This window comes from Schistocerca gregaria, chromosome 11, assembly GCF_023897955.1.
Source record: "Schistocerca gregaria isolate iqSchGreg1 chromosome 11, iqSchGreg1.2, whole genome shotgun sequence".
In the NCBI taxonomy this organism is placed as follows: Eukaryota; Metazoa; Arthropoda; class Insecta; order Orthoptera; family Acrididae; genus Schistocerca; species Schistocerca gregaria.
This window is the reverse complement of record NC_064930.1, coordinates 5,497,160-5,521,534: the sequence shown is the minus strand read 5'-3', so window position 1 is coordinate 5,521,534 and position 24,375 is coordinate 5,497,160. Positions and strand designations below refer to the sequence as shown.

The 24,375-nt window shown below is 49.4% G+C and overlaps 9 non-coding genes across 9 annotated transcripts; all 9 read left to right on the top strand.

The window, feature by feature from the left end:
* Window positions 1–607: 607 nt before the first annotated feature.
* Trnaa-agc (transfer RNA alanine (anticodon AGC)) lies at window positions 608–681 on the top strand. The gene has a single exon. It is a non-coding gene; the product is annotated as a tRNA-Ala (tRNA).
* Window positions 682–6,933: 6,252 nt separating this feature from the next.
* On the top strand, window positions 6,934–7,007 carry Trnaa-agc (transfer RNA alanine (anticodon AGC)). Its single transcript has one exon. It is a non-coding gene; the product is annotated as a tRNA-Ala (tRNA).
* A 4,725-nt stretch (window positions 7,008–11,732) lies between these two features.
* Window positions 11,733–11,806, top strand: Trnaa-agc (transfer RNA alanine (anticodon AGC)). Its single transcript has one exon. It is a non-coding gene; the product is annotated as a tRNA-Ala (tRNA).
* A 3,093-nt stretch (window positions 11,807–14,899) lies between these two features.
* Trnaa-agc (transfer RNA alanine (anticodon AGC)) lies at window positions 14,900–14,975 on the top strand. Its single transcript has one exon. It is a non-coding gene; the product is annotated as a tRNA-Ala (tRNA).
* Window positions 14,976–16,479: 1,504 nt separating this feature from the next.
* Window positions 16,480–16,553, top strand: Trnaa-agc (transfer RNA alanine (anticodon AGC)). Its single transcript has one exon. It is a non-coding gene; the product is annotated as a tRNA-Ala (tRNA).
* A 1,515-nt stretch (window positions 16,554–18,068) lies between these two features.
* Trnaa-agc (transfer RNA alanine (anticodon AGC)) lies at window positions 18,069–18,142 on the top strand. The gene has a single exon. It is a non-coding gene; the product is annotated as a tRNA-Ala (tRNA).
* A 1,515-nt stretch (window positions 18,143–19,657) lies between these two features.
* Window positions 19,658–19,731, top strand: Trnaa-agc (transfer RNA alanine (anticodon AGC)). The gene has a single exon. It is a non-coding gene; the product is annotated as a tRNA-Ala (tRNA).
* A 1,516-nt stretch (window positions 19,732–21,247) lies between these two features.
* On the top strand, window positions 21,248–21,321 carry Trnaa-agc (transfer RNA alanine (anticodon AGC)). Its single transcript has one exon. It is a non-coding gene; the product is annotated as a tRNA-Ala (tRNA).
* Window positions 21,322–22,824: 1,503 nt separating this feature from the next.
* Trnaa-agc (transfer RNA alanine (anticodon AGC)) lies at window positions 22,825–22,898 on the top strand. The gene has a single exon. It is a non-coding gene; the product is annotated as a tRNA-Ala (tRNA).
* The last annotated feature ends 1,477 nt before the right edge of the window (window positions 22,899–24,375 follow it).

Here is a 24,375-nt window from a genome sequence, read left to right as displayed (position 1 = left end):
TCCGCGCCTTTGTATTCTGGTACCTTCGCCGCCACAAACCAACCAACCATCGTGTCCGTGCGCATCAGAGTTGCAAAGAATGGAGAATATCAGGCTTGGTCGTGTGTGTAGCTATAGCTCAGTTGGCAGACCGTTCGCTTAGCGTGTGAACGGTCTCGGGTTCAAGTCCCGGCTCCTCCATGTTTTGTGGTCAGTGCATGGTAAGTGTTGGTCGCGGCGAACATAAACGCACGCAAGAAGTTGCAAAACCAGCGTCACAGACTGATATGATGTATACTGTCATAAGGAGAGCAAGATGTAAGTGTGGGGACCGGCTGTTATCGTGGTGTCATCGAGTGCAGATCTGTCTTAGGTATCACGGCTTAACGTCATTGAAGTCTAGAGAAGGGACAACACGTTCGTCTTACTCAGAGCGGTGTCTGAACTCTATTTTCGACGTTATGCGTGCCACTTTCATTGTGGCCAACTACGATTCGATACAGAATGCACGAAACCTGAAAGACACCCTCACTGATACATAGAGAGTAGTGTTTGTCTGCGGAATAATGGGAGTGCAAGGGTCTGTGACGTTGATATGACTGTATGTAGAACTAGTAGTTATCGGGGAGGTGGGCGTAGCTCAGATGGTAGAGCGCTCGCTTAGCGTGCGAGAGGTACTGGGATCGATACCCAGCGCCTCCAGAGTTTTTAACACACCTACATGCGCACCTTGCCATGCAAGCGGAATAATTCCCAACCGGCAGAGGTGTGTAGGCAGATACAAGCGAACGATTAGCATCCACAATTGGCGAGCGTGCTTTTATTCGTGCGCAGGAAGCACCCTCCTCCCACACCTACACTTAATTTAGAAACAGTACAAATGTTCCCATAAGATTCTGAAGCCTACGTCGGAAAGATCTGCCTTGCGCCGATTTCACGTAAATCCCACTGCACGTTCCCATTCTTTGCGTGCAGTCGGCTGCTACTGGTGTTGCTGGTTGTGACTGCTGATAACAGATGCCGTAGCAATCAATTCATGGAGTGAGTTGTATGTTTTGCGATAGTCTGTCTCTGACAAGGAAGCACAGGTGATATAGGTGCGAACACAGGAAGCTTGCAGCCTCTCGCTGCCTGCAGACACAGAGCAGCCACACTAGAAGAGCGGCCTAAGCCGTAGGCGAAATCTGCTCATTCGCTTTGGCGCGACGTCGAACTGTAAATAAGGCTGTCACTAGCGTGAGCGTCGTGTAAAATTCGGAAAAGTCATCTGCATGGGTGATTGCCAGGTTTGGGGAGCGTTTCGTAGTACGATCAGTGCAATGGAGACGCAGAAACTTGTTGTGTCCCAGTGTTTTGCAGTTGGACGACAAGAGTTTTACACAGTAGCAAAGAGCGAGGCACTGAGTTGGCATGAGCAATGGAGAGCACAATGGGGCTCGAGATGTGCTTGTTACCTCAGGTGCTGTGTGATTGTCGACAAGGAGTGAAATGGACCAATTTGTGACCGCCCTTTCAATTTAAGACGTTCAAAACAGACGGAATTTGCATTCGTAATACCAGAGCATCGAAACTACTTGGAACTCTTGTGTATATGAACGTGTCCGCGCCTTTGTATTCTGGTACCTTCGCCGCTACAAACCAACCAACCATCGTGTCCGTGCACATCAGAGTCGCAAAGAATGGAGAATAGCCAGGCTTGGTCGTGTGTGTAGCTGTAGCTCAGTTGGCAGATCGTTCGCTTAGCGTGTGAACGGTCTCGGGTTCAAGCCCCGGCTCCTCCATGTTTTGTGGTCAGTGCATGGTAAGTGTTGGTCGCGGCGAACATAAACGCACGCAAGAAGTTGCAAAACCAGCGTCACAGACTGATATGATGTATACTGTCAAAAGGAGAGCAAGATGTAAGTGTGGGGACCGGCTGTTATCGTGGTGTCATCGAGTGCAGATCTGTCTTAGGTATCACGGCTTAACGTCATTGAAGTCTAGAGAAGGGACAACACGTTCGTTTTACTCAGAGCGGTGTCTGAACTCTATTTTCGACGTTATGCGTGCCACTTTCATTGTGGCCAACTACGATTCGATACAGAATGCACGAAACCTGAAAGACACCCTCACTGATACATAGAGAGTAGTGTTTGTCTGCGGAAAAATGTGAGTGCAAGGGTCTGTGACGTTGATATGACTGTATGTAGCACTACTAGTTATCGTGGGGGTGGGCGTAGCTCAGATGGTAGAGCGCTCGCTTAGCGTGCGAGAGGTACTGGGATCGATAGCCAGCGCCTCCAGAGTTTTTAACACACCTACATGCGCACCTTGCCATGCAAGTGGAATAATTCCCAACCGGCAGAGGTGTGTAGGCAGATACAAGCGAACGATTAGCATCCACAATTGGCGAGCGTGCTTTTATTCGTGCGCAGGAAGCACCCTCCTCCCACACCTACACTTACTTTAGAAACAGTACAAATGTTCCCATAAGATTCTCAAGCCTACGTCGGAAAGATCTGCCTTGCGCCGATTTCACGTAAATCCCACTGCACGTTCCCATTCTTTGCGTGCAGTCGGCTGCTACTGGTGTTGCTGGTTGTGACTGCTGATAACAGATGCCGTAGCAATCAATTCATGGAGTGAGTTGTATGTTTTGCGATAGTCTGTCTCTGACAAGGAAGCACAGGTGATATAGGTGCGAACACAGGAAGCTTGCAGCCCCTCGCTGCCTGCAGACACAGAGCAGCCACACTAGAAGAGCGGCCTAAGCCGTAGGCGAAATGTGCTCATTCGCTTTGGCGCGACGTCGAACTGTAAATAAGGCTGTCACTAGCGTGGGCGTTGCGTGAGCGTCGTGTAAAGTCGGAAAAGTCATCTGCATGGGTGATTGCCAAGTTTGGGGAGCGTTTCGTAGTACGATCAGTGCAATGGAGACGCGGAAACTTGTTGTGTCCCAGTGTTTTGCAGTTGGACGACAAGAGTTTTACACAGTAGCAAAGAGCGAGGCACTGAGTTGGCATGAACAATGGAGAGCACAATGGGGCTCGAGATGTGCTTGTTACCTCAGGTGCTGTGTGATTGTCGACAAGGAGTGAAATGGACCAATTTGTGACAGCCCTTTCAATTTAAGACGTTCAAAACAGACGGAATTTGCATGCGTAATACCAGAGCATCGAAACTACTTGGAACTCTTGTGTATATGAACGTGTCCGCGCCTTTGTATTCTGGTACCTTCGCCGCTACAAACCAACCAACCATCGTGTCCGTGCACATCAGAGTCGCAAAGAATGGAGAATAGCCAGGCTTGGTCGTGTGTGTAGCTGTAGCTCAGTTGGCAGATCGTTCGCTTAGCGTGTGAACGGTCTCGGGTTCAAGCCCCGGCTCCTCCATGTTTTGTGGTCAGTGCATGGTAAGTGTTGGTCGCGGCGAACATAAACGCACGCAAGAAGTTGCAAAACCAGCGTCACAGACTGATATGATGTATACTGTCATAAGGAGAGCAAGATGTAAGTGTGGGGACCGGCTGTTATCGTGGTGTCATCGAGTGCAGATCTGTCTTAGGTATCACGGCTTAACGTCATTGAAGTCTAGAGAAGGGACAACACGTTCGTTTTACTCAGAGCGGTGTCTGAACTCTATTTTCGACGTTATGCGTGCCACTTTCATTGTGGCCAACTACGATTCGATACAGAATGCACGAAACCTGAAAGACACCCTCACTGATACATAGAGAGTAGTGTTTGTCTGCGGAAAAATGGGAGTGCAAGGGTCTGTGACGTTGATATGACTGTATGTAGCACTACTAGTTATCGTGGGGGTGGGCGTAGCTCAGATGGTAGAGCGCTCGCTTAGCGTGCGAGAGGTACTGGGATCGATAGCCAGCGCCTCCAGAGTTTTTAACACACCTACATGCGCACCTTGCCATGCAAGTGGAATAATTCCCAACCGGCAGAGGTGTGTAGGCAGATACAAGCGAACGATTAGCATCCACAATTGGCGAGCGTGCTTTTATTCGTGCGCAGGAAGCACCCTCCTCCCACACCTACACTTAATTTAGAAACAGTACAAATGTTCCCATAAGATTCTCAAGCCTACGTCGGAAAGATCTGCCTTGCGCCGATTTCACGTAAATCCCACTGCACGTTCCCATTCTTTGCGTGCAGTCGGCTGCTACTGGTGTTGCTGGTTGTGACTGCTGATAACAGATGCCGTAGCAATCAATTCATGGAGTGAGTTGTATGTTTTGCGATAGTCTGTCTCTGACAAGGAAGCACAGGTGATATAGGTGCGAACACAGGAAGCTTGCAGCCCCTCGCTGCCTGCAGACACAGAGCAGCCACACTACAAGAGCGGCCTAAGCCGTAGGCGAAATGTGCTCATTCGCTTTGGCGCGACGTCGAACTGTAAATAAGCCTGTCACTAGCGTGAGCGTCGTGTAAAGTCGGAAAAGTCATCTGCATGGGTGATTGCCAAGTTTGGGGAGCGTTTCGTAGTACGATCAGTGCAATGGAGACGCGGAAACTTGTTGTGTCCCAGTGTTTTGCAGTTGGACGACAAGAGTTTTACACAGTAGCAAAGAGCGAGGCACTGAGTTGGCATGAACAATGGAGAGCACAATGGGGCTCGAGATGTGCTTGTTACCTCAGGTGCCGTGTGATTGTCGACAAGGAGTGAAATGGACCAATTTGTGACCGCCCTTTCAATTTAAGACGTTCAAAACAGACGGAATTTGCATTCGTAATACCAGAGCATCGAAACTACTTGGAACTCTTGTGTATATGAACGTGTCCGCGCCTTTGTATTCTGGTACCTTCGCCGCTACAAACCAACCAACCATCGTGTCCGTGCACATCAGGGTTGCAAAGAATGGAGAGTAGCCAGGCTTGGTCCTGTGTGTAGCTGTAGCTCAGTTGGCAGACCGTTCGCTTAGCGTGTGAACGGTCTCGGGTACAAGCCCCGGCTCCTCCATGTTTTGTGGTCAGTGCATGGTAAGTGTTGGTCGCGGCGAACATAAACGCACGCAAGAAGTTGCAAAACCAGCGTCACAGACTGATATGATGTATACTGTCATAAGGAGAGCAAGATGTAAGTGTGGGGACCGGCTGTTATCGTGGTGTCATCGAGTGCAGATCTGTCTTAGGTATCACGGCTTAACGTCATTGAAGTCTAGAGAAGGGACAACACGTTCGTCTTACTCAGAGCGGTGTCTGAACTCTACTTTCGACGTTATGCGTGCCACTTTCATTGTGGCCAACTACGATTCGATGCAGAAGGCACAAAACCTGAAAGACACCCTCACTGATACATAGAGAGTAGTGTTTGTCTGCGGAATAATGGGAGTGCAAGGGTCTGTGACGTTGATATGACTGTATGTAGCACTACTAGTTATCGGGGGGGTGGGCGTAGCTCAGATGGTAGAGCGCTCGCTTAGTGTGCGAGAGGTACTGGGATCGATACCCAGCGCCTCCAGAGTTTTTAACACACCTACATGCGCACCTTGCCATGCAAGTGGAATAATTCCCAACCGGCAGAGGTGTGTAGGCAGATACAAGCGAACGATTAGCATCCACAATTGGCGAGCGTGCTTTTATTCGTGCGCAGGAAGCACCTTCCTCCCACACCTACACTTAATTTAGAAACAGTACAAATGTTCCCATAAGATTCTCAAGCCTACGTCGGAAAGATCTGCCTTGCGCCGATTTCACGTAAATCCCACTGCACGTTCCCATTCTTTGCGTGCAGTCGGCTGCTACTGGTGTTGCTGGTTGTGACTGCTGATAACAGATGACGTAGCAATCAATTCATGGAGTGAGTTGTATGTTTTGCGATAGTCTGTCTCTGACAAGGAAGCACAGGTGATATAGGTGCGAACACAGGAAGCTTGCAGCCCCTCGCTGCCTGCAGACACAGAGCAGCCACACTAGAAGAGCGGCCTAAGCCGTAGGCGAAATGTGCTCATTCGCTTTGGCGCGACGTCGAACTGTAAATAAGGCTGTCACTAGCGTGAGCGTTGCGTGAGCGTCGTGTAAAGTCATCTGCATGGGTGATTGCCAAGTTTGGGGAGCGTTTCGTAGTACGATCAGTGCAATGGAGACGCGGAAACTTGTTGTGTCCTAGTGTTTTGCAGTTGGACGACAAGAGTTTTACACAGTAGCAAAGAGCGAGGCACTGAGTTGGCATGAACAATGGAGAGCACAATGGGGCTCGAGATGTGCTTGTTACCTCAGGTGCCGTGTGATTGTCGACAAGGAGTGAAATGGACCAATTTGTGACCGCCCTTTCAATTTAAGACGTTCAAAACAGACGGAATTTGCATTCGTAATACCAGAGCATCGAAACTACTTGGAACTCTTGTGTATATGAACGTGGCCGCGCCTTTGTATTCTGGTACCTTCGCCGCTACAAACCAACCATCGTATCCGTGCACATCAGTGTTGAAAAGAATGGAGAATAGCCAGGCTTGGTCGTGTGTGTGGCTGTAGCTCAGTTGGCAGACCGTTCGCTTAGCGTGTGAACGGTCTCGGGTTCAAGCCCCGGCTCCTCCATGTTTTGTGGTCAGTGCATGGTAAGTGTTGGTCGCGGCGAACATAAACGCACGCAAGAAGTTGCAAAACCAGCGTCACAGACTGATATGATGTATACTGTCATAAGGAGAGCAAGATGTAAGTGTGGGGACCGGCTGTTATCGTGGTGTCATCGAGTGCAGATCTGTCTTAGGTATCACGGCTTAACGTCATTGAAGTCTAGAGAAGGGACAACACGTTCGTCTTACTCAGAGCGGTGTCTGAACTCTATTTTCGACGTTATGCGTGCCACTTTCATTGTGGCCAACTACGATTCGATACAGAATGCACGAAACCTGAAAGACACCCTCACTGATACATAGAGAGTAGTGTTTGTCTGCGGAATAATGGGAGTGCAAGGGTCTGTGACGTTGATATGACTGTATGTAGCACTACTAGTTATCGGGGAGGTGGGCGTAGCTCAGATGGTAGAGCGCTCGCTTAGCGTGCGAGAGGTACTGGGATCGATACCCAGCGCCTCCAGAGTTTTTAACACACCTACATGCGCACCTTGCCATGCAAGTGGAATAATTCCCAACCGGCAGAGGTGTGTAGGCAGATACAAGCGAACGATTAGCATCCACAATTGGCGAGCGTGCTTTTATTCGTGCGCAGGAAGCACCCTCCTCCCACACCTACACTTAATTTAGAAACAGTACAAATATTCCCATAAGATTCTCAAGCCTACGTCGGAAAGATCTGCCTTGCGCCGATTTCACGTAAATCCCACTGCACGTTCCCATTCTTTGCGTGCAGTCGGCTGCTACTGGTGTTGCTGGTTGTGACTGCTGATAACAGATGCCGTAGCAATCAATTCATGGAGTGAGTTGTATGTTTTGCGATAGTCTGTCTCTGACAAGGAAGCACAGGTGATATAGGTGCGAACACAGGAAGCTTGCAGCCCCTCGCTGCCTGCAGACACAGAGCAGCCACACTAGAAGAGCGGCCTAAGCCGTAGGCGAAATGTGCTCATTCGCTTTGGCGCGACGTCGAACTGTAAATAAGGCTGTCACTAGCGTGAGCGTTGCGTGAGCGTCGTGTAAAGTCATCTGCATGGGTGATTGCCAAGTTTGGGGAGCGTTTCGTAGTACGATCAGTGCAATGGAGACGCGGAAACTTGTTGTGTCCTAGTGTTTTGCAGTTGGACGACAAGAGTTTTACACAGTAGCAAAGAGCGAGGCACTGAGTTGGCATGAACAATGGAGAGCACAATGGGGCTCGAGATGTGCTTGTTACCTCAGGTGCCGTGTGATTGTCGACAAGGAGTGAAATGGACCAATTTGTGACCGCCCTTTCAATTTAAGACGTTCAAAACAGACGGAATTTGCATTCGTAATACCAGAGCATCGAAACTACTTGGAACTCTTGTGTATATGAACGTGGCCGCGCCTTTGTATTCTGGTACCTTCGCCGCTACAAACCAACCAACCATCGTATCCGTGCACATCAGTGTTGAAAAGAATGGAGAATAGCCAGGCTTGGTCGTGTGTGTGGCTGTAGCTCAGTTGGCAGATCGTTCGCTTAGCGTGTGAACGGTCTCGGGTTCAAGCCCCGGCTCCTCCATGTTTTGTGGTCAGTGCATGGTAAGTGTTGGTCGCGGCGAACATAAACGCACGCAAGAAGTTGCAAAACCAGCGTCACAGACTGATATGATGTATACTGTCATAAGGAGAGCAAGATGTAAGTGTGGGGACCGGCTGTTATCGTGGTGTCATCGAGTGCAGATCTGTCTTAGGTATCACGGCTTAACGTCATTGAAGTCTAGAGAAGGGACAACACGTTCGTCTTACTCAGAGCGGTGTCTGAACTCTATTTTCGACGTTATGCGTGCCACTTTCATTGTGGCCAACTACGATTCGATACAGAATGCACGAAACCTGAAAGACACCCTCACTGATACATAGAGAGTAGTGTTTGTCTGCGGAATAATGGGAGTGCAAGGGTCTGTGACGTTGATATGACTGTATGTAGCACTACTAGTTATCGGGGAGGTGGGCGTAGCTCAGATGGTAGAGCGCTAGCTTAGCGTGCGAGAGGTACTGGGATCGATAGCCAGCGCCTCCAGAATTTTTAACACACCTACATGCGCACCTTGCCATGCAAGTGGAATAATTCCCAACCGGCAGAGGTGTGTAGGCAGATACAAGCGAACGATTAGCATCCACAATTGGCGAGCGTGCTTTTATTCGTGCGCAGGAAGCACCCTCCTCCCACACCTACACTTAATTTAGAAACAGTACAAATGTTCCCATAAGATTCTCAAGCCTACGTCGGAAAGATCTGCCTTGCGCCGATTTCACGTAAATCCCACTGCACGTTCCCATTCTTTGCGTGCAGTCGGCTGCTACTGGTGTTGCTGGTTGTGACTGCTGATAACAGATGCCGTAGCAATCAATTCATGGAGTGAGTTGTATGTTTTGCGATAGTCTGTCTCTGACAAGGAAGCACAGGTGATATAGGTGCGAACACAGGAAGCTTGCAGCCCCTCGCTGCCTGCAGACACAGAGCAGCCATACTAGAAGAGCGGCCTAAGCCGTAGGCGAAATGTGCTCATTCGCTTTGGCGCGACGTCGAACTGTAAATAAGGCTGTCACTAGTGTGAGCGTCGTGTAAAGTCGGAAAAGTCATCTGCATGGGTGATTGCCAAGTTTGGGGAGCGTTTCGTAGTACGATCAGTGCAATGGAGACGCGGAAACTTGTTGTGTCCCAGTGTTTTGCAGTTGGACGACAAGAGTTTTACACAGTAGCAAAGAGCGAGGCACTGAGTTGGCATGAACAATGGAGGGCACAATGGGGCTCGAGATGTGCTTGTTACCTCAGGTGCTGTGTGATTGTCGACAAGGAGTGAAATGGACCAATTTGTGACCGCCCTTTCAATTTAAGACGTTCAAAACAGACGGAATTTGCATTCCTAATACCATAGCATCGAAACTACTTGGAACTCTTGTGTATATGAACGTGTCCGCGCCTTTGTATTCTGGTACCTTCGCCGCTACAAACCAACAAACCATCGTGTCCGTGCACATCAGAGTCGCAAAGAATGGAGAATAGCCAGGCTTGGTCGTGTGTGCAGCCGTAGCTCAGTTGGCAGATCGTTCGCTTAGCGTGTGAAAGGTCTCGGGTTCAAGCCCCGGCTCCTCCATGTTTTGTGGTCAGTGCATGGTAAGTGTTGGTCGCGGCGAACATAAACGCACGCAAGAAGTTGCAAAACCAGCGTCACAGACTGATATGATGTATACTGTCATAAGGAGAGCAAGATGTAAGTGTGGGGACCGGCTGTTATCGTGGTGTCATCGAGTGCAGATCTGTCTTAGGTATCACGGCTTAACGTCATTGAAGTCTAGAGAAGGGACAACACGTTCGTCTTACTCAGAGCGGTGTCTGAACTCTATTTTCGACGTTATGCGTGCCACTTACATTGTGGCCAACTACGATTCGATACAGAATGCACGAAACCTGAAAGACACCCTCACTGATACATAGAGAGTAGTGTTTGTCTGCGGAAAAATGGGAGTGCAAGGGTCTGTGACGTTGATACGACTGTATGTAGCACTACTAGTTATCGGGGGGGTGTGCGTAGCTCAGATGGTAGAGCGCTCGCATAGCGTGCGAGAGGTACTGGGATCGATACCCAGCGCCTCCAGAATGGTAGAGCGCTCGCTTAGCGTGCGAGAGGTACTGGGATCGATACCCAGCGCCTCCAGAATTTTTAACACACCTACATGCGCACCTTGCCATGCAAGTGGAATAATTCCCAACCGGCTGAGGTGTGTAGGCAGATACAAGCGAACGATTAGCATCCACAATTGGCGAGCGTGCTTTTATTCGTGCGCAGGAAGCACCCTCCTCCCACACCTACACTAACTTTAGAAACAGTACAAATGTTCCCATAAGATTCTCAAGCCTACGTCGGAAAGATCTGCCTTGCGCCGATTTCACGTAAATCCCACTGCACGTTCCCATTCTTTGCGTGCAGTCGGCTGCTACTGGTGTTGCTGGTTGTGACTGCTGATAACAGATGCCGTAGCAATCAATTCATGGAGTGAGTTGTATGTTTTGCGATAGTCTGTCTCTGACAAGGAAGCACAGGTGATATAGGTGCGAACACAGGAAGCTTGCAGCCCCTCGCTGCCTGCAGACACAGAGCAGCCACACTAGAAGAGCGGCCTAAGCCGTAGGCGAAATGTGCTCATTCGCTTTGGCGCGACGTCGAACTGTAAATAAGCCTGTCACTAGCGTGAGCGTCGTGTAAAGTCGGAAAAGTCATCTGCATGGGTGATTGCCAAGTTTGGGGAGCGTTTCGTAGTACTATCAGTGCAATGGATACGCGGAAACTTGTTGTGTCCCAGTGTTTTGCAGTTGGACGACAAGAGTTTTACACAGTAGCAAAGAGCGAGGCACTGAGTTGGCATGAACAATGGAGAGCACAATGGGGCTCGAGATGTGCTTGTTACCTCAGGTGCTGTGTGATTGTCGACAAGGAGTGAAATGGACCAATTTGTGACCGCCCTTTCAATTTAAGACGTTCAAAACAGACGGAATTTGCATTCGTAATACCAGAGCATCGAAACTACTTGGAACTCTTGTGTATATGAACGTGTCCGCGCCTTTGTATTCTGGTACCTTCGCCGCTACAAACCAACCAACCATCGTGTCCGTGAACATCAGAGTCGCAAAGAATGGAGAATAGCCAGGCTTGGTCGTGTGTGTAGCTGTAGCTCAGTTGGCAGATCGTTCGCTTAGCGTGTGAACGGTCTCGGGTTCAAGCCCCGGCTCCTCCATGTTTTGTGGTCAGTGCATGGTAAGTGTTGGTCGCGGCGAACATAAACGCACGCAAGAAGTCGCAAAACCAGCGTCACAGACTGATATGATGTATACTGTCATAAGGAGAGCAAGATGTAAGTGTGGGGACCGGCTGTTATCGTGGTGTCATCGAGTGCAGATCTGTCTTAGGTATCACGGCTTAACGTCATTGAAGTCTAGAGAAGGGACAACACGTTCGTCTTACTCAGAGCGGTGTCTGAACTCTATTTTCGACGTTATGCGTGCCACTTTCATTGTGGCCAACTACGATTCGATACAGAATGCACGAAACCTGAAAGACACCCTCACTGATACATAGAGAGTAGTGTTTGTCTGCGGAATAATGGGAGTGCAAGGGTCTGTGACGTTGATATGACTGTATGTAGCACTACTAGTTATCGGGGAGGTGGGCGTAGCTCAGATGGTAGAGCGCTCGCTTAGCGTGCGAGAGGTACTGGGATCGATACCCAGCGCCTCCAGAGTTTTTAACACACCTACATGCGCACCTTGCCATGCAAGTGGAATAATTCCCAACCGGCAGAGGTGTGTAGGCAGATACAAGCGAACGATTAGCATCCACAATTGGCGAGCGTGCTTTTATTCGTGCGCAGGAAGCACCCTCCTCCCACACCTACACTTAATTTAGAAACAGTACAAATGTTCCCATAAGATTCTCAAGCCTACGTCGGAAAGATCTGCCTTGCGCCGATTTCACGTAAATCCCACTGCACGTTCCCATTCTTTGCGTGCAGTCGGCTGCTACTGATGTTGCTGGTTGTGACTGCTGATAACAGATGCCGTAGCAATCAATTCATGGAGTGAGTTGTATGTTTTGCGATAGTCTGTCTCTGACAAGGAAGCACAGGTGATATAGGTGCGAACACAGGAAGCTTGCAGCCCCTCGCTGCCTGCAGACACAGAGCAGCCACACTAGAAGAGCGGCCTAAGCCGTAGGCGAAATGTGCTCATTCGCTTTGGCGCGACGTCGAACTGTAAATAAGGCTGTCACTAGCGTGAGCGTTGCGTGAGCGTCGTGTAAAGTCGGAAAAGTCATCTGCATGGGTGATTGCCAAGTTTGGGGAGCGTTTCGTAGTACGATCAGTGCAATGGAGACGCGGAAACTTGTTGTGTCCTAGTGTTTTGCAGTTGGACGACAAGAGTTTTACACAGTAGCAAAGAGCGAGGCACTGAGTTGGCATGAACAATGGAGAGCACAATGGGGCTCGAGATGTGCTTGTTACCTCAGGTGCCGTGTGATTGTCGACAAGGAGTGAAATGGACCAATTTGTGACCGCCCTTTCAATTTAAGACGTTCAAAACAGACGGAATTTGCATTCGTAATACCAGAGCATCGAAACTACTTGGAACTCTTGTGTATATGAACGTGGCCGCGCCTTTGTATTCTGGTACCTTCGCCGCTACAAACCAACCAACCATCGTATCCGTGCACATCAGTGTTGAAAAGAATGGAGAATAGCCAGGCTTGGTCGTGTGTGTGGCTGTAGCTCAGTTGGCAGACCGTTCGCTTAGCGTGTGAACGGTCTCGGGTTCAAGCCCCGGCTCCTCCATGTTTTGTGGTCAGTGCATGGTAAGTGTTGGTCGCGGCGAACATAAACGCACGCAATAAGTTGCAAAACCAGCGTCACAGACTGATATGATGTATACTGTCATAAGGAGAGCAAGATGTAAGTGTGGGGACCGGCTGTTATCGTGGTGTCATCGAGTGCAGATCTGTCTTAGGTATCACGGCTTAACGTCATTGAAGTCTAGAGAAGGGACAACACGTTCGTCTTACTCAGAGCGGTGTCTGAACTCTATTTTCGACGTTATGCGTGCCACTTTCATTGTGGCCAACTACGATTCGATACAGAATGCACGAAACCTGAAAGACACCCTCACTGATACATAGAGAGTAGTGTTTGTCTGCGGAATAATGGGAGTGCAAGGGTCTGTGACGTTGATATGACTGTATGTAGCACTACTAGTTATCGGGGAGGTGGGCGTAGCTCAGATGGTATAGCGCTAGCTTAGCGTGCGAGAGGTACTGGGATCGATACCCAGCGCCTCCAGAGTTTTTAACACACCTACATGCGCACCTTGCCATGCAAGTGGAATAATTCCCAACCGGCAGAGGTGTGTAGGCAGATACAAGCGAACGATTAGCATCCACAATTGGCGAGCGTGCTTTTATTCGTGCGCAGGAAGCACCCTCCTCCCACACCTACACTTAATTTAGAAACAGTACAAATGTTCCCATAAGATTCTCAAGCCTACGTCGGAAAGATCTGCCTTGCGCCGATTTCACGTAAATCCCACTGCACGTTCCCATTCTTTGCGTGCAGTCGGCTGCTACTGGTGTTGCTGGTTGTGACTGCTGATAACAGATGCCGTAGCAATCAATTCATGGAGTGAGTTGTATGTTTTGCGATAGTCTGTCTCTGACAAGGAAGCACAGGTGATATAGGTGCGAACACAGGAAGCTTGCAGCCCCTCGCTGCCTGCAGACACAGAGCAGCCATACTAGAAGAGCGGCCTAAGCCGTAGGCGAAATGTGCTCATTCGCTTTGGCGCGACGTCGAACTGTAAATAAGGCTGTCACTAGTGTGAGCGTCGTGTAAAGTCGGAAAAGTCATCTGCATGGGTGATTGCCAAGTTTGGGGAGCGTTTCGTAGTACGATCAGTGCAATGGAGACGCGGAAACTTGTTGTGTCCCAGTGTTTTGCAGTTGGACGACAAGAGTTTTACACAGTAGCAAAGAGCGAGGCACTGAGTTGGCATGAACAATGGAGGGCACAATGGGGCTCGAGATGTGCTTGTTACCTCAGGTGCTGTGTGATTGTCGACAAGGAGTGAAATGGACCAATTTGTGACCGCCCTTTCAATTTAAGACGTTCAAAACAGACGGAATTTGCATTCCTAATACCATAGCATCGAAACTACTTGGAACTCTTGTGTATATGAACGTGTCCGCGCCTTTGTATTCTGGTACCTTCGCCGCTACAAACCAACAAACCATCGTGTCCGTGCACATCAGAGTCGCAAAGAATGGAGAATAGCCAGGCTTGGTCGTGTGTGCAGCCGTAGCTCAGTTGGCAGATCGTTCGCTTAGCGTGTGAAAGGTCTCGGGTTCAAGCCCCGGCTCCTCCATGTTTTGTGGTCAGTGCATGGTAAGTGTTGGTCGCGGCTAACATAAACGCACGCAAGAAGTTGCAAAACCAGCGTCACAGACTGATATGATGTATACTGTCATAAGGAGAGCAAGATGTAAGTGTGGGGACCGGCTGTTATCGTGGTGTCATCGAGTGCAGATCTGTCTTAGGTATCACGGCTTAACGTCATTGAAGTCTAGAGAAGGGACAACACGTTCGTCTTACTCAGAGCGGTGTCTGAACTCTATTTTCGACGTTATGCGTGCCACTTACATTGTGGCCAACTACGATTCGATACAGAATGCACGAAACCTGAAAGACACCCTCACTGATACATAGAGAGTAGTGTTTGTCTGCGGAAAAATGGGAGTGCAAGGGTCTGTGACGTTGATACGACTGTATGTAGCACTACTAGTTATCGGGGGGGTGTGCGTAGCTCAGATGGTAGAGCGCTCGCTTAGCGTGCGAGAGGTACTGGGATCGATACCCAGCGCCTCCAGAATTTTTAACACACCTACATGCGCACCTTGCCATGCAAGTGGAATAATTCCCAACCGGCAGAGGTGTGTAGGCAGATACAAGCGAACGATTAGCATCCACAATTGGCGAGCGTGCTTTTATTCGTGCGCAGGAAGCACCCTCCTCCCACACCTACACTTAATTTAGAAACAGTACAAATGTTCCCATAAGATTCTCAAGCCTACGTCGGAAAGATCTGCCTTGCGCCGATTTCACGTAAATCCCACTGCACGTTCCCATTCTTTGCGTGCAGTCGGCTGCTACTGGTGTTGCTGGTTGTGACTGCTGATAACAGATGCCGTAGCAATCAATTCATGGAGTGAGTTGTATGTTTTGCGATAGTCTGTCTCTGACAAGGAAGCACAGGTGATATAGGTGCGAACACAGGAAGCTTGCAGCCCCTCGCTGCCTGCAGACACAGAGCAGCCACACTAGAAGAGCGGCCTAAGCCGTAGGCGAAATGTGCTCATTCGCTTTGGCGCGACGTCGAACTATAAATAAGGCTGTCACTAGCGTGAGCGTCGTGTAAAGTCGGAAAAGTCATCTGCATGGGTGATTGCCAAGTTTGGGGAGCGTTTCGTAGTACGATCAGTGCAATGGAGACGCGGAAACTTGTTGTGTCCCAGTGTTTTTCAGTTGGACGACAAGAGTTTTACACAGTAGCAAAGAGCGAGGCACTGAGTTGGCATGAACAGTGGAGAGCACAATGGGGCTCGAGATGTGCTTGTTACCTCAGGTGCTGTGTGATTGTCGACAAGGAGTGAAATGGACCAATTTGTGACCGCCCTTTCAATTTAAGACGTTCAAAACAGACGGAATTTGCATTCGTAATACCAGAGCATCGAAACTACTAGGAACTCTTGTGTATATGAACGTGTCCGCGCCTTTGTATTCTGGTACCTTCGCCGCTACAAACCAACCAACCATCGTGTCCGTGCACATCAGAGTCGCAAAGAATGGAGAATAGCCAGGCTTGGTCGTGTGTGTAGCTGTAGCTCAGTTGGCAGATCGTTCGCTTAGCGTGTGAACGGTCTCGGGTTCAAGCCCCGGCTCCTCCATGTTTTGTGGTCAGTGCATGGTAAGTGTTGGTCGCGGCGAACATAAACGCACGCAATAAGTTGCAAAACCAGCGTCACAGACTGATATGATGTATACTGTCATAAGGAGAGCAAGATGTAAGTGTGAGGACCGGCTGTTATCGTGGTGTCATCGTGTGCAGATCTGTCTTAGGTATCACGGCTTAACGTCATTGAAGTCTAGAGGTGGACAACACGTTCGTCTTACTCAGAGCGGTGTCTGAACTCTATTTTCGACGTTATGCGTGCCACTTTCATTGTGGCCAACTACGATTCGATACAGAATGCACGAAACCTGAAAGACACCCTCACTGATACATAGAGAGTAGTGTTTGTCTGCGGAATAATGGGAGTGCAAGGGTCTGTGACGTTGACATGACTGTATGTAGCACTACAAGTTATCGGGGGGGTGGGCGTAGCTCAGATGGTAGAGCGCTCGCTTAGCGTGCGAGAGGTACTGGGATCGATACCCAGCGCCTCCAGAATTATTAACACACCTACACGCGCACCATGCCATGCAAGTGGAATAATTCCCAACCGGCAGAGGTGTGTAGGCAGATACAAGCGAACGATTAGCATCCACAATTGGCGAGCGTGCTTTTATTCGTGCGCAGGAAGCACCCTCCTCCCACACCTACACTTAATTTAGAAACAGTACAAATGTTCCCATAAGATTCTCAAGCCTACGTCGGAAAGATCTGCCTTGCGCCGATTTCACGTAAATCCCACTGCACGTTCCCATTCTTTGCGTGCAGTCGGCTGCTACTGGTGTTGCTGGTTGTGACTGCTGATAACAGATGCTGTAGCAATCAATTCATGGAGTGAGTTGTATGTTTTGCGATAGTCTGTCTCTGACAAGGAAGCACAGGTGATATAGGTGCGAACACAGGAAGCTTGCAGCCCCTCGCTGCCTGCAGACACAGAGCAGCCACACTAGAAGAGAGGCCTAAGCCGTAGGCGAAATGTGCTCATTCGCTTTGGCGCGACGTCGAACTATAAATAAGGCTGTCACTAGCGTGAGCGTTGCGTGAGCGTCGTGTAAAGTCGGAAAAGTCATCTGCATGGGTGATTGCCAAGTTTGGGGAGCGTTTCGTAGTACGATCAGTGCAATGGAGACGCGGAAACTTGTTGTGTCCCAGTGTTTTTCAGTTGGACGACAAGAGTTTTACACAGTAGCAAAGAGCGAGGCACTGAGTTGGCATGAACAGTGGAGAGCACAATGGGGCTCGAGATGTGCTTGTTACCTCAGGTGCTGTGTGATTGTCGACAAGGAGTGAAATGGACCAATTTGTGACCGCCCTTTCAATTTAAGACGTTCAAAACAGACGGAATTGGCATTCGTAATACCAGAGCATCGAAACTACTAGGAACTCTTGTGTATATGAACGTGTCCGCGCCTTTGTATTCTGGTACCTTCGCCGCTACAAACCAACCAACCATCGTGTCCGTGCACATCAGAGTCGCAAAGAATGGAGAATAGCCAGGCTTGGTCGTGTGTGTAGCTGTAGCTCAGTTGGCAGATCGTTCGCTTAGCGTGTGAACGGTCTCGGGTTCAAGCCCCGGCTCCTCCATGTTTTGTGGTCAGTGCATGGTAAGTGTTGGTCGCGGCGAACATAAACGCACGCAAGAAGTTGCAAAACCAGCGTCACAGACTGATATGATGTATACTGTCATAAGGAGAGCAAGATGTAAGTGTGAGGACCGGCTGTTATCGTGGTGTCATCGTGTGCAGATCTGTCTTAGGTATCACGGCTTAACGTCATTGAAGTCTAGAGGTGGACAACACGTTCGTCTTACTCAGAGCGGTGTCTGAACTCTATTTTCGACGTTATGCGTGCCACTTTCATTGTGGCCAACTACGATTCGATACAGAATGCACGAAACCTGAAAGACACCCTCACTGATACATAGAGAGTAGTGTTTGTCTGCGGAATAATGGGAGTGCAAGGGTCTGTGACGTTGATATGACTGTATGTAGCACTACAAGTTATCGGGGGGGTGGGCGTAGCTCAGATGGTAGAGCGCTCGCTTAGCGTGCGAGAGGTACTGGGATCGATACCCAGCGCCTCCAGAATTATTAACACACCTACACGCGCACCTTGCCATGCAAGTGGAATAATTCCCAACCGGCAGAGGTGTGTAGGCAGATACAAGCGAACGATTAGCATCCACAATTGGCGAGCGTGCTTTTATTCGTGCGCAGGAAGCACCCTCCTCCCACACCTACACTTAATTTAGAAACAGTACAAATGTTCCCATAAGATTCTCAAGCCTACGTCGGAAAGATCTGCCTTGCGCCGATTTCACGTAAATCCCACTGCACGTTCCCATTCTTTGCGTGCAGTCGGCTGCTACTGGTGTTGCTGGTTGTGACTGCTGATAACAGATGCTGTAGCAATCAATTCATGGAGTGAGTTGTATGTTTTGCGATAGTCTGTCTCTGACAAGGAAGCACAGGTGATATAGGTGCGAACACAGGAAGCTTGCAGCCCCTCGCTGCCTGCAGACACAGAGCAGCCACACTAGAAGAGCGGCCTAAGCCGTAGGCGAAATGTGCTCATTCGCTTTGGCGCGACGTCGAACTATAAATAAGGCTGTCACTAGCGTGAGCGTTGCGTGAGCGTCGTGTAAAGTCGGAAAAGTCATCTGCATGGGTGATTGCCAAGTTTGGGGAGCGTTTCGTAGTACGATCAGTGCAATGGAGACGCGGAAACTTGTTGTGTCCCAGTGTTTTTCAGTTGGACGACAAGAGTTTTACACAGTAGCAAAGAGCGAGGCACTGAGTTGGCATGAACAATGGAGAGCACAATGGGGCTCGAGATGTGCTTGTTACCTCAGGTGCTGTGTGATTGTCGACAAGGAGTGAAATGGACCAATTTGTGACCGCCCTTTCAATTTAAGACGTTCAAAACAGACGGAATTTGCATTCGTAATACCAGAGCATCGAAACTACTAGGAACTCTTGTGTATATGAACGTGTCCGCGCCTTTGTATTCTGGTACCTTCGCCGCTACAAACCAACCAACCATCGTGTCCGTGCACATCAGAGTCGCAAAGAATGGAGAATAGCCAGGCTTGGTCGTGTGTGTAGCTGTAGCTCAGTTGGCAGATCGTTCGCTTAGCGTGTGAACGGTCTCGGGTTCAAGCCCCGGCTCCTCCATGTTTTGTGGTCAGTGCATGGTAAGTGTTGGTCGCGGCGAACATAAACGCACGCAAGAAGTTGCAAAACCAGCGTCACAGACTGATATGATGTATACTGTCATAAGGAGAGCAAGATGTAAGTGTGAGGACCGGCTGTTATCGTGGTGTCATCGTGTGCAGATCTGTCTTAGGTATCACGGCTTAACGTCATTGAAGTCTAGAGGTGGACAACACGTTCGTCTTACTCAGAGCGGTGTCTGAACTCTATTTTCGACGTTATGCGTGCCACTTTCATTGTGGCCAACTACGATTCGATACAGAATGCACGAAACCTGAAAGACACCCTCACTGATACATAGAGAGTAGTGTTTGTCTGCGGAATAATGGGAGTGCAAGGGTCTGTGACGTTGATATGACTGTATGTAGCACTACAAGTTATCGGGGGGGTGGGCGTAGCTCAGATGGTAGAGCGCTCGCTTAGCGTGCGAGAGGTACTGGGATCGATACCCAGCGCCTCCAGAATTATTAACACACCTACACGCGCACCTTGCCATGCAAGTGGAATAATTCCCAACCGGCAGAGGTGTGTAGGCAGATACAAGCGAACGATTAGCATCCACAATTGGCGAGCGTGCTTTTATTCGTGCGCAGGAAGCACCCTCCTCCCACACCTACACTTAATTTAGAAACAGTACAAATGTTCCCATAAGATTCTCAAGCCTACGTCGGAAAGATCTGCCTTGCGCCGATTTCACGTAAATCCCACTGCACGTTCCCATTCTTTGCGTGCAGTCGGCTGCTACTGGTGTTGCTGGTTGTGACTGCTGATAACAGATGCTGTAGCAATCAATTCATGGAGTGAGTTGTATGTTTTGCGATAGTCTGTCTCTGACAAGGAAGCACAGGTGATATAGGTGCGAACACAGGAAGCTTGCAGCCCCTCGCTGCCTGCAGACACAGAGCAGCCACACTAGAAGAGCGGCCTAAGCCGTAGGCGAAATGTGCTCATTCGCTTTGGCGCGACGTCGAACTATAAATAAGGCTGTCACTAGCGTGAGCGTTGCGTGAGCGTCGTGTAAAGTCGGAAAAGTCATCTGCATGGGTGATTGCCAAGTTTGGGGAGCGTTTCGTAGTACGATCAGTGCAATGGAGACGCGGAAACTTGTTGTGTCCCAGTGTTTTTCAGTTGGACGACAAGAGTTTTACACAGTAGCAAAGAGCGAGGCACTGAGTTGGCATGAACAATGGAGAGCACAATGGGGCTCGAGATGTGCTTGTTACCTCAGGTGCTGTGTGATTGTCGACAAGGAGTGAAATGGACCAATTTGTGACCGCCCTTTCAATTTAAGACGTTCAAAACAGACGGAATTTGCATTCGTAATACCAGAGCATCGAAACTACTAGGAACTCTTGTGTATATGAACGTGTCCGCGCCTTTGTATTCTGGTACCTTCGCCGCTACAAACCAACCAACCATCGTGTCCGTGCACATCAGAGTCGCAAAGAATGGAGAATAGCCAGGCTTGGTCGTGTGTGTAGCTGTAGCTCAGTTGGCAGATCGTTCGCTTAGCGTGTGAACGGTCTCGGGTTCAAGCCCCGGCTCCTCCATGTTTTGTGGTCAGTGCATGGTAAGTGTTGGTCGCGGCGAACATAAACGCACGCAAGAAGTTGCAAAACCAGCGTCACAGACTGATATGATGTATACTGTCATAAGGAGAGCAAGATGTAAGTGTGAGGACCGGCTGTTATCGTGGTGTCATCGTGTGCAGATCTGTCTTAGGTATCACGGCTTAACGTCATTGAAGTCTAGAGGTGGACAACACGTTCGTCTTACTCAGAGCGGTGTCTGAACTCTATTTTCGACGTTATGCGTGCCACTTTCATTGTGGCCAACTACGATTCGATACAGAATGCACGAAACCTGAAAGACACCTTCACTGATACATAGAGAGTAGTGTTTGTCTGCGGAATAATGGGAGTGCAAGGGTCTGTGACGTTGATATGACTGTATGTAGCACTACAAGTTATCGGGGGGGGTGGGCGTAGCTCAGATGGTAGAGCGCTCGCTTAGCGTGCGAGAGGTACTGGGATCGATACCCAGCGCCTCCAGAATTTTTAACACACCTACACGCGCACCTTGCCATGCAAGTGGAATAATTCCCAACCGGCAGAGGTGTGTAGGCAGATACAAGCGAACGATTAGCATCCACAATTGGCGAGCGTGCTTTTATTCGTGCGCAGGAAGCACCCTCCTCCCACACCTACACTTAATTTAGAAACAGTACAAATGTTCCCATAAGATTCTCAAGCCTACGTCGGAAAGATCTGCCTTGCGCCGATTTCACGTAAATCCCACTGCACGTTCCCATTCTTTGCGTCAGTCGGCTGCTACTGGTGTTGCTGGTTGTGACTGCTGATAACAGATGCCGTAGCAATCAATTCATGGAGTGAGTTGTATGTTTTGCGATAGTCTGTCTCTGACAAGGAAGCACAGGTGATATAGGTGCGAACACAGGAAGCTTGCAGCCCCTCGCTGCCTGCAGACACAGAGCAGCCACACTAGAAGAGCGGCCTAAGCCGTAGGCGAAATGTGCTCATTCGCTTTGGCGCGACGTCGAACTGTAAATAAGGCTGTCACTAGCGTGAGCGTCGTGTAAAGTCGGAAAAGTCATCTGCATGGGTGATTGCCAAGTTTGGGGAGCGTTTCGTAGTACGATCAGTGCAATGGAGACGCGGAAACTTGTTGTGTCCCAGTGTTTTTCAGTTGGACGACAAGAGTTTTACACAGTAGCAAAGAGCGAGGCACTGAGTTGGCATGAACAGTGGAGAGCACAATGGGGCTCGAGATGTGCTTGTTACCTCAGGTGCTGTGTGATTGTCGACAAGGAGTGAAATGGACCAATTTGTGACCGCCCTTTCAATTTAAGACGTTCAAAACAGACGGAATTTGCATTCGTAATACCAGAGCATCGAAACTACTAGGAACTCTTGTGTATATGAACGTGTCCGCGCCTTTGTATTCTGGTACCTTCGCCGCTACAAACCAACCAACCATCGTGTCCGTGCACATCAGAGTCGCAAAGAATGGAGAATAGCCAGGCTTGGTCGTGTGTGTAGCTGTAGCTCAGTTGGCAGATCGTTCGCTTAGCGTGTGAACGGTCTCGGGTTCAAGCCCCGGCTCCTCCATGTTTTGTGGTCAGTGCATGGTAAGTGTTGGTCGCGGCGAACATAAACGCACGCAAGAAGTTGCAAAACCAGCGTCACAGACTGATATGATGTATACTGTCATAAGGAGAGCAAGATGTAAGTGTGAGGACCGGCTGTTATCGTGGTGTCATCGTGTGCAGATCTGTCTTAGGTATCACGGCTTAACGTCATTGAAGTCTAGAGGTGGACAACACGTTCGTCTTACTCAGAGCGGTGTCTGAACTCTATTTTCGACGTTATGCGTGCCACTTTCATTGTGGCCAACTACGATTCGATACAGAATGCACGAAACCTGAAAGACACCCTCACTGATACATAGAGAGTAGTGTTTGTCTGCGGAATAATGGGAGTGCAAGGGTCTGTGACGTTGATATGACTGTATGTAGCACTACAAGTTATCGGGGGGGTGGGCGTAGCTCAGATGGTAGAGCGCTCGCTTAGCGTGCGAGAGGTACTGGGATCGATACCCAGCGCCTCCAGAATTATTAACACACCTACACGCGCACCTTGCCATGCAAGTGGAATAATTCCCAACCGGCAGAGGTGTGTAGGCAGATACAAGCGAACGATTAGCATCCACAATTGGCGAGCGTGCTTTTATTCGTGCGCAGGAAGCACCCTCCTCCCACACCTACACTTAATTTAGAAACAGTACAAATGTTCCCATAAGATTCTCAAGCCTACGTCGGAAAGATCTGCCTTGCGCCGATTTCACGTAAATCCCACTGCACGTTCCCATTCTTTGCGTGCAGTCGGCTGCTACTGGTGTTGCTGGTTGTGACTGCTGATAACAGATGCCGTAGCAATCAATTCATGGAGTGAGTTGTATGTTTTGCGATAGTCTGTCTCTGACAAGGAAGCACAGGTGATATAGGTGCGAACACAGGAAGCTTGCAGCCCCTCGCTGCCTGCAGACACAGAGCAGCCACACTAGAAGAGCGGCCTAAGCCGTAGGCGAAATGTGCTCATTCGCTTTGGCGCGACGTCGAACTGTAAATAAGGCTGTCACTAGCGTGAGCGTTGCGTGAGCGTCGTGTAAAGTCGGAAAAGTCATCTGCATGGGTGATTGCCAAGTTTGGGGAGCGTTTCGTAGTACGATCAGTGCAATGGAGACGCGGAAACTTGTTGTGTCCCAGTGTTTTTCAGTTGGACGACAAGAGTTTTACACAGTAGCAAAGAGCGAGGCACTGAGTTGGCATGAACAGTGGAGAGCACAATGGGGCTCGAGATGTGCTTGTTACCTCAGGTGCTGTGTGATTGTCGACAAGGAGTGAAATGGACCAATTTGTGACCGCCCTTTCAATTTAAGACGTTCAAAACAGACGGAATTTGCATTCGTAATACCAGAGCATCGAAACTACTAGGAACTCTTGTGTATATGAACGTGTCCGCGCCTTTGTATTCTGGTACCTTCGCCGCTACAAACCAACCAACCATCGTGTCCGTGCACATCAGAGTCGCAAAGAATGGAGAATAGCCAGGCTTGGTCGTGTGTGTAGCTGTAGCTCAGTTGGCAGATCGTTCGCTTAGCGTGTGAACGGTCTCGGGTTCAAGCCCCGGCTCCTCCATGTTTTGTGGTCAGTGCATGGTAAGTGTTGGTCGCGGCGAACATAAACGCACGCAAGAAGTTGCAAAACCAGCGTCACAGACTGATATGATGTATACTGTCATAAGGAGAGCAAGATGTAAGTGTGAGGACCGGCTGTTATCGTGGTGTCATCGTGTGCAGATCTGTCTTAGGTATCACGGCTTAACGTCATTGAAGTCTAGAGGTGGACAACACGTTCGTCTTACTCAGAGCGGTGTCTGAACTCTATTTTCGACGTTATGCGTGCCACTTTCATTGTGGCCAACTACGATTCGATACAGAATGCACGAAACCTGAAAGACACCCTCACTGATACATAGAGAGTAGTGTTTGTCTGCGGAATAATGGGAGTGCAAGGGTCTGTGACG